We start from the raw sequence: 9,556 nt of genomic DNA, 5'->3' as shown, positions 1-9,556 counted from the left end.
AGTCTTTGTCCTGAAGGCATGAGATTATTCTTTTACATGAGGTGGAAAGGGAAATAAGAAAAGTCTCTCTCTGTCCTTGGGCTCACATGATAGGAACTCTTTCTTGAAACAATAAAAGCCTTTGGAAGAGACCTTTCATTATAAGGGTTTCATATTAAGTACTGTTCATGGGGATGAGAACTAATTCCCAAGTTACTAAACTGTATTTTGCAAGATTTTTCATTTGCAGCTCAGGAGCTCTGTACAAACTCCACCAGGCCACTGCAGACCAGAGCATTCTAGCTAGAGGATTTGAATATTGATGGATTCAGGATTCCTTTTAAAGGAAGCCCTCTTAGTCACAATAGTGAGATACTGACAACAAGTCTGTGACCGAGCAGGAAAATAGCTTACAGTGCATCAATAAAAAGAGAAAATGGGAAAAGGCATACAAATCATGCCCAACCTGTCCCACCTTCTCTGTCAGGATGTAGCCAACGCTTCCTTGAGAGACCCGCTCATTGTGTAATGAAGGTTTGTCATTTAGGAGCCAAAGTAAAATCAGTCTTCCATATTGTCTGATTCATTCTTGATGAGATTCCGAGTCTCACAAAAGAATGCTGCAGATTCTTTCCACTTGCATCAAGCATCTAAATGTTGATCTGGAGAAACAAAGAAATGGGAAAAGAAAAATGAGTTTGTTGTCAAATTGAAATACCACATTTTATATTGCTGGATGATGTATCTGTTCTTCTCATCTGCCATTCCTTCATCGTGTGTGTGTGTGTGTGTGTGTGTGTAATTTTTTTCCTCCAAACCTGCAAAACATTGCAAAGCTAGATTTAAATATTTCAGGCGAACTACACCCAGCATTTGCATTCCTCTGACTCATTCAGAGAAAAGACATCTGAGCAGAAATACAGCAGATAAAAGAGAAACCATTAATCCAAGGAAGATTACTGGCACAGAATCTTTATCCTGTATCCTTCCTGAAATGAGACAAAGATCTCACTATGTACATCCCTCTGGCTTAGCTTCAGATAGTAAGCAATACAGAAGAGTAGACATGGTCTTTTTTAAAGGCACACTGCATCTTTCCAAATTCTGAAGCATCATCCTTCTGTTTGATTCTTGCCTCCTTGAGTGTTCTTGCTTTCTTCTCTGGTCTTTCCTGTCTATGTTCATAATCTTTCCATTGTAGTTTTCTACTTTGAATCTTTGCCTTTCTCAGGCTGTTACAGAGTTGATTTCTGTGAAGTTCAGGATGGTGTTAAATGCTCTGAGCCATGAGTCATAACTCATTAACTAGAGCAATCCAGGTGACTTTATTTTCTTCATCTATAAAATGGGCAGACCCCTGACTCATACATTGGGTCAGAGATATTGAGATATCTCAGGGATATTGAGTTGATGACAAAGCAATAGGAGTAGAAGCAATATAAACATGCAAACTGTAATATTTAAAAATGTAATATTGAAAGCAAGTTGAATCTGGAATTACATTATTTTGAGAGCATTAGCTTTGTTTACCAAGTACATTTAGACAAGTCTTTTGTAAGAAAGAACTCTCCGATCTTCTCAGTTGAAGTCAAGCATGGTAGCAATTATTACTATATTACCCTTTCTTGAGCATCTATAATACTGCATCAAGCGTTACCTCATAATTCTTAAAACAATCCTGGAAGATAAGTGTTATCTGTTAGCATTTTTATTTTGCAGGTGAAGAAATTGAAGCTTAAGAAATCTGCCCAAATACATACAAGGGGGTTCAAAAAGTTTGGGGAAAATGTGGTTAAATGATAACAGAAATTTCCCATGAAACGTTTGAAGTTCCCTTGCATAGCTAGTGGGTGTCTGGAGTCCCTTAGGTGGTACAAAAAGTTAATGTGCTTGACTGCTAACAGAAAGATTGGAGGCTCAAATGTGCTCAAAAGTACCTCGGAAAAAAGGCCTGGTGATATATTAAAAAAAAAACAAAACCACAAATTAATTAAGCCACTAAATACACACATGAGGTAGCCATGGGTTGAAATCAGGAGTTGGGTGTTTACATTTGAACTCAGATCTGAGTGTAAAGGGTAAATTATTTCAAATACACCATCATGCTCCTCCAGTTTCTGAGTGTACAATCAAGGTAATGGTATCAACTTTGATGTTAAGTCATGTACATGCTTCCACTCCAGATGGATGAAAATCTGCAGTTTTAAATGTGTTCTACACATGGTGGTTTAATAAGCAATTTTCAAGTTTAAAAGCTCTTCTGATTTCCTTAAGATTCATGCAATGCCTCTCATTCTTGTTGCAGCTAGAAGCATGGATTCTCACACTTCACCCAATAAACTAACAATGTCTTTCTTACTCTGAGTGTCCCTTGATGAAGGCAGTGCTAGGTCTGAATTTCCCATGGGGAAGTAACACTGAGCTGATGTGTCTGAGCACTTCAGTTGTCTCCGTCTCTATGTATCAAAAAGATGAGGTATGTTAAAACCCTATGGCACCCTAAACCCAACACAAACAGAAGAGATGGTGATGATTTAAAGCAGGGATTAGAAAAGTGAGGGGTCAGGTAGTAAATATGTTAAGCTTTGCAGCCCATGTGGCCCTTGGCATCAACTATTGAACTCTGCTGTTGTATTACAAAAGAAGCCATAAATACATAAATAAATGAGTGTGTCAGTGTTCCAATAAAGCTTTATTTAAACATACAACTAGCCCTCTAGATTAGGTTTGTGGGCATAATTTGCCTACCCTTAACTTAGAAGAAAGGTGACCCATATATTTTGATCAGGAATGATGGTCAGGATCGATCCATCCCAGTTTTACTTTAGTGACCCTCCTTAACCTAAAGTAAAGAGAGTGTGAGCAGTGTACTATTCTCCTCTGGTCATTGTTTATTGTAAGATTACTAGACAAATAGAAGGAAAGATGGCACTGATGGTGATGATTATGCAATAATGATGCTTTTTCACAACCATCTGAAATTGGTATAAGAGATTCTTTCTATCTCCAGCAAGAACTGGAAATCAAACTCTTCTCGGACCACTCTGCTTGCGGAACTGGCAGTGTTCATTGGCTGGCTTTAAGATAACTTATTTCCACGTTGCAACAAAAACAAAACCTACTGTGTCCAATTAAGTCTCCACTTACGGCATCCCAGGGAGTGTGATCACTTTCTGGAGATAGATCTGTGTCCCTGTTACCTTATTTTCCTGTACTTTGCATTCAACTATAAAATTAAATTGCAGGAAATGATTCAGTTTTGAATCATTTCATTCAAAAAGGCAGAAGCCAAAAGTTCTCCTAAGAGTGGCAAACATGTGGGTTGCTTGCTAGATGGGAAACATCAGTACTCTAGTGGGTTCTGTAAACTGGGACAGAGATTCAAATATCTCCAAGACTGGTGGAGTTCATGTTTTCAGATATTCTCCAGCTAGTTTTTATTCCTGACAAAGGCCCTTATTCAGATAAAAAGAGTTTTTCTTCCTCGTTTCCTAGGAGATTTTATTTCTTTCTTTCTTAGTTCCCTGGAAAAGACTCTTCTTGAAGCCTTCTCAATCTAACTTCCTCTTCTGGTTAAAAGACTGAAGAACATTAAACTTGAGGTTATGGAAAGTTATGCCAACTGGGACTAAGTTGTGATTATTTTGTTGATTTAAACTGACAGAAAGGTAAGGTCAGAATAAAATCTTGTTTCTCCTGTAATTTAGAGGCAAGGGACCATGATGGTCCCCTCCCCCCACAAATAAAGCTCAAATTATCCATCCGGAGTGATTTGATTTCAGGTTTGAAGCAGGAGATTGCAGTAATAATCTTTCTCAGTATGAAACACTTATTTATGGAGTAGTCTTTGCCATTTTTAATTGCACTTTCCCCTCATGTCCTTATTAATTATCTCTCTAGTTCCTCTTAGGTCTCGTCACAATGCCAAACATTGAAATAGAAAAGCTTTATTTATTTCAGAAGACACACAGAACAGGACAGATTTTGCAACTTGCTCTTTTGACTCTTTAAATATTCATACTTGTGGAAAGTGAAAGGATGTTACATGCAAATTGATACCCACCTGGATTTCTTGTTGGGACTGTTATTTGTTTTGGCTGTCCTTACAGAAATAACACAACTGGATGGCTTTAACACAGAGAATTTTATTCTTTCAAAGTTTAAGAGGTTAGAAGTCTGAATTCAGACAATGGGTCTGAAGAAAGGTCCCTTTCTCCTTTTAGCATCTGTAGACCCATCATTCCTTGCAGATTTCCATGTGTCTTGATATCAAACATCCTCTGGATCTAAATGTTTCACAGTGAAGGGACCCAAAGGACACACTCCAGTCCTGGCTCTTCTTTCTTGGTGGTAGGAGGTCCCTGCACTGTGAAGCTCCTAGATCTCAGGGGAGATTGATGCCAAGATGCATGGAGATCTCCAAGGAATGCTGAGCCTACAGATGCTGAATGGAGACAAGGATCTCTCCTCAGTACTGACAAACAGAGAAAGCCTTCCCCTAGAGCTGGCACTCTGAATTTGGACTCTGGCTTCCTAAACTGTGAGAAAATAAATTTCTCTTTGTTAAAGCCATCCACTTGTGCCATTTCTGTTTTAGCAGCACTAGAGAACGAAGACAGGATTGGGTAGCAGGAGAGTGGGAGCTGCTCTAACAGATACCTAAAATGTAGAAGTGGTTTAGGAACAGGATAATGAGCAGAGGCTGGAAGAGTGCTAAGCTGCCTCGTTGAAAAAGCCTAAAATGCCTAGAAGAGACTGTTGGTGGAATTATAGATGTCAAAAGCAGTGCTGATGAGGGCTCAGAAGGAAGTGAGGAGAGCTGTAACACTGGAAATGGTACAGACAGTGAGAAACAGTGCCAGAGAAACTGCAGCAGCAGAACCAGGAGCCAACCACTGAGCCAGAGCTGAGTACCTGGAGGCATCCTGGTGGAGTAGGGTACCTCTAAACACTTGGTGGTGGAGCTAGACTCTCTGACTCATTGGGTGGGGTCACCACTCAGATGGACTAGAAGATTGGAATTGCCCAAATCCAAGGGAGCAGAGTTGCATTTCCAGTGGACCTGGGAAGCAGAAATGGTGTGGCACTGTGGGTTAATGCTCCAGACTGCAAAGCCGTTTGAACTGCAAGGTCAGTGGTTCAAGGTTACCAGCTGCTCCTTGTAAACCCTATTCAGGGTCGCTATGGGTCACAACGGACTCAATGGCACTTAACAACCACAATGCAGTACCTAGAGTACATGGCCATCACCTAGAGTCTGGTGGGCAGAACCATTGCCTTGATGGTCTCAGAGAACAGAGGAATATTTTCAAGCTTTGAGTACTAATGTAAATTTTTCTGCTGGACTTTTGACTTACTTGATGCCTGTTATTCCTCCTTTCCCTCTAATTGCTACCATTTGTAATAGAAATGTCCACTCTTATGTTTAGAGGTAGATAACTTGTATTCTAGATTCAGAGATGAAGAGGAATTTTGTCCCAGGTTGGAGTTTAAACGTGGAAGAATTTTGGGATTACATGGTATGGATTAGCACTGAACTGTTAACCAAAAGATTGTTGGTTCAAATCCCCAGAAACTCCTCAGAAACCATATACAGGATTGCTATGAGTTGGAACTAACTTGACACTTTAACAAAAACAACAATGATGGGGTGAAAGGATTTTGGATATGGCTAAATGGTATTTTGAGGGCTCAAAAGGTGAAATACCATGGATTGAATCCTGTCCCCCAAAATACGTGTGTCAGTTTGACTGGGTCATGATTCCCACTGGCTTGGCTATTATGTAAGTAAGTAACATGGCAGTTATATGATGATCTCCCATTATGTGAGCTGAGGTAATAAACCAATAAGTGGATAAAGAGTGGGCTGCAATACCTTTAATCTTATCACAACCTGATCCAAAGTGAAGGAGGTTCCCAGGGTGTGGCCTGCAACATTTTAAAAACTTTGTTGTTGTTTTTGTCAGGTGACGTCAAATCAGCTCCCACGTATAGAGACCCTATGCACAACAGACCCAAACGCTGCCCAGTCTGGTGTCATTCTCACAATGGTTATGTTTGTGCCCATTGTTACTGTCATTGTGTCAATCCATGTTGTTGGAGGTCTTCCTCTTTTTTGCTGATCCTCCACGTTACAAAGCATGATGTCCTTCTTCAGGGACTAGTCCTACCTGACAACATGTCCAAAGTACATGAGATGATGTCTTACTATCCTTGCTTTGCTTCTAAGAAGCAGTCTGGTTGTACTTCTTCCAACACAGATTTATTTGTTCTGGCAGTCCATGGTACTTTGAATATTCTTCTTCAACACCATAACTCATATACATCAATTCTTCTATGGCCTTCCTTAGTCACTGTCCAACTTTCACATGCATATGATGTTACTGAAAATACCATGGCTTGGGTCAGACACATCCTAGTCCTCAAACTGACATCTTTGCTCTTGAACACTTTACAGGTCTTGATTTGCCCAATGTCATTTGATTTCTTGACTGCTGCTTCCATGAGTGTTGATGGTTGATCCGAGCAAAAGGAATCTTTGACAGCTCCAATTTTTCTCCATTTATATGGATGTTGTTTATTGGTCCACTGGTGAGGAGTTTCTTTACATTGAGATGCAACGCATACTGAAGGCTGTGGTCTTTGATCTTCATCGGTAGTATTTTAAGTATTCTTGGCTTTCAGCAAGCAAGGTAGTATCATCTGCATATTGCAGGTTGTTAATCAGTCTTCCTCAAATTCTGATGCCACGTTTTTTTTTTTTTTTTTCCATATAATCCAGCTTCCCAAATTATTTGCTCAGCATACAGATTGAATAAGTATGGTGAAAAAATACAACCCTGGCACACACCTTTCCTAATTTTAAACTGTTTGATGTTCCCTTATTCTGATTGAACAATTGCCTCATGAGCACAATTAAGTGTTCCAGAATATTCGTTCTCTGCAATGTTGTCCATAGCTTGGTATGATTCACACAATCAAAAGCCTTTGCATAGCCATTAAAGCACAGGTATACATCTTTCTGGTATTCTCTGCTTTCAGCTAAAATCCATCTGATGTCAGTGCAAATATCCCTTATTCCATATCCTCTTCTCAATCTGTCTTGAACCTCTCAAAGTTCTCTGTCAGTGTATGGTTGCAACCATTTTTGTATTATCTTTAGCACAATTTTTCTTGTATGTGATATTAATAATATTGACCGATGATTTCTGCATTCCATTGGGTCACCTGTCTTTGGAATGGGCACAAATATGGATCTCTTCCAGTCAGTTGGCCAAGTAGTTGTCTTCTAAATTTCTTGTGTTATTTCCAGTGTTATTTCCCTCCATATATTTCTCAGTGAAAGAAATCTCTTCAGTGTGTCCAGAGTGGTCCTGATTCTGTCTCAGTGCTCAGATATCACACTGGAATATCTTTGTTCACATGCCAGTGTGTTGAAAATTTGCATATAAGCCTTTTGTTGTTGTTTTTATGTGCAGACGAGTCGTTTCTGACTTTAAGCAACCTTGTATAAGGTTTTTGAGGAGTGGTTGGTGAGTTTGAACTGCCAGCTTTTCACTTTAAACCAACCTTGCGGTCCAGTGCTTATCTTACAGCATCACACCAGACTCCAACTATAATCCTTCAAGGTTCAACAAATTTTCCATGTGTCATACCAGTTGCTGTTCAGTTGAATTAACTAATGACAACCCAAGGTGTCTAAGAGTGGACATGTACAGCATAGGGTTTTTAATGGATGTAATCTTTTTGGAACTAAATCATTCAGCCTTTTTCCAGAGGCGCCTCTGGTTGGATTTCAGCTGCTAACCTTTTAGTTTGTTTAACCATTGGCACCACCCAGGGACTCCTCCAGTTTTCAGAGAACCTTTTCTAAATCCTCTTTAGACTCTGTAGAGTCCTTGGATTGTACTTCTGTGGCATTATCTTGTCCTGCATGGTACTAATCTTAATTGTTGAAGCTTAAATGTAAGTGGGGAGCATGAAGGCACTAACTCATATTTGTAGCCCTCGAGTGCCTTGAAGAGTGTTGTATGCAGCAGGCTTCTTATTTTTGTTTGCTGAATTCAATTGCCACAAAATATTTCAGTTCAATTCCTGAGGAGAAGATTGGCAAAAAAGTAATAGCAACTGTGCCAGAGAGGGTCCAAGTGTTTTATTCTAGCTTTGAAATCTAGACTCAAGGGAATTAGATGAAGTCTCAACTAAAACTTGATTCTAGAACTTACTGGATGTAGCAACACCATGTTTAGAAGCCCCATTCCTTAGCATTAGGTGATGGGGACTTGAGAAAGTGAGATAATCATTTGCAGTAAACCTAAAAATCTCTGGCACTCAGGCAATATGAGCTGAATATATATGTATAAAGGGCCTATTTTTTATTTGAAATATCTGTAAAGTATAAAAAGAATATTTTGGTGTTTTACCTTTTTCTCTCTAAGTTGATCTACCACTTTCTTGTTAGGAAAATTTTTTGTGGTGAGTATTAGAGATGAGTGTTGCCCAGAGGAGCAACATTTATGTTTTGCTGTGGAAAAACCATCCCAAGTCTCAACGTACCCTTCTTTAACTTGGAGGGCAGTTGAATGTTTTCTATCGGAATGATCTTTCTTAGGGGGATAGCATTCCAGTAACTATTTTGCTTAGAGAATTTCTGAAGTAGTTACATGTCTTTTAAAAGAATGGTAGGAAATAAGCAAAAATTGTGTATATGTGTGTGGTATATATGTTTCTGTATATACATGCGAGTGTGTTGCACTCTCTGGAATGTGAGAGCTAGTGTTTTCACAATTTGTTTTTCTCTGTCACACTCTGTATACACTCAGATCCAATATGTAAAATATTATTTTCACAGTATTCTAAAGGAAACTGAACATTCCTTCCTTTATGAGTCAGTTTCCTAGCTGTAGTATACAAAAAATGACCTTTCAGACAAGGTGATGAAATGACATATATATGAGAGGACTTCAAAAAGTTTGTGGAGAAATGAAATGAAAAGATATTGGAGTTTTCACATGAAACTTTTGAAGTCTCTTCATATGTATGTGTAAGCATATATCTATTTGGGGCATGGTGGATCCATATGATGAACACTGGACTGCGAACCACAAGGTCTGAGGTATGAACCTACCAGTCACTCTGTGGGAGAAAGATGTGGCTTTCTGTTCCCAAAAAGATTTTAAAGCTTTGGAAACCTTAAACAGTCTCACTATGAGACAGAACCGACTCGACAGCACTTGTTATTGTTGTTGTTAGGTGCCATCGAGTCAGCACCGACCCATAGCACTTTATGCACAGCAGAACGAAACACTGCCTGATCCTGGGCCAAGGTCTCTACTGTTTCCACGCGTGAGTCCATCAATGCTGCCACTTGGCCAACCCATCTTGTTGAGGGTCTTCCTCTTTTTCTCTGATCCTTCACCTGACCAAACATGATATCCTTCTCCAGCGCCTGGTCCCTCCTGACAATACGTCCGAAGTATGAAAGACCAAGTTTGGCCATCCTGGCCTCCAAGGAGCACTCTGGCTGCACTTCTTCCAACACACATCTGTTGGTTCTTTTGGCAGTCCATGGCACTTT

Source organism: Chrysochloris asiatica, unplaced genomic scaffold (genome assembly GCF_000296735.1).
Source record: "Chrysochloris asiatica unplaced genomic scaffold, ChrAsi1.0 scaffold00069, whole genome shotgun sequence".
In the NCBI taxonomy this organism is placed as follows: Eukaryota; Metazoa; Chordata; class Mammalia; order Afrosoricida; family Chrysochloridae; genus Chrysochloris; species Chrysochloris asiatica.
The sequence above is the reverse complement of the archived record's forward strand: the minus strand, read 5'-3'. Positions refer to the sequence as shown.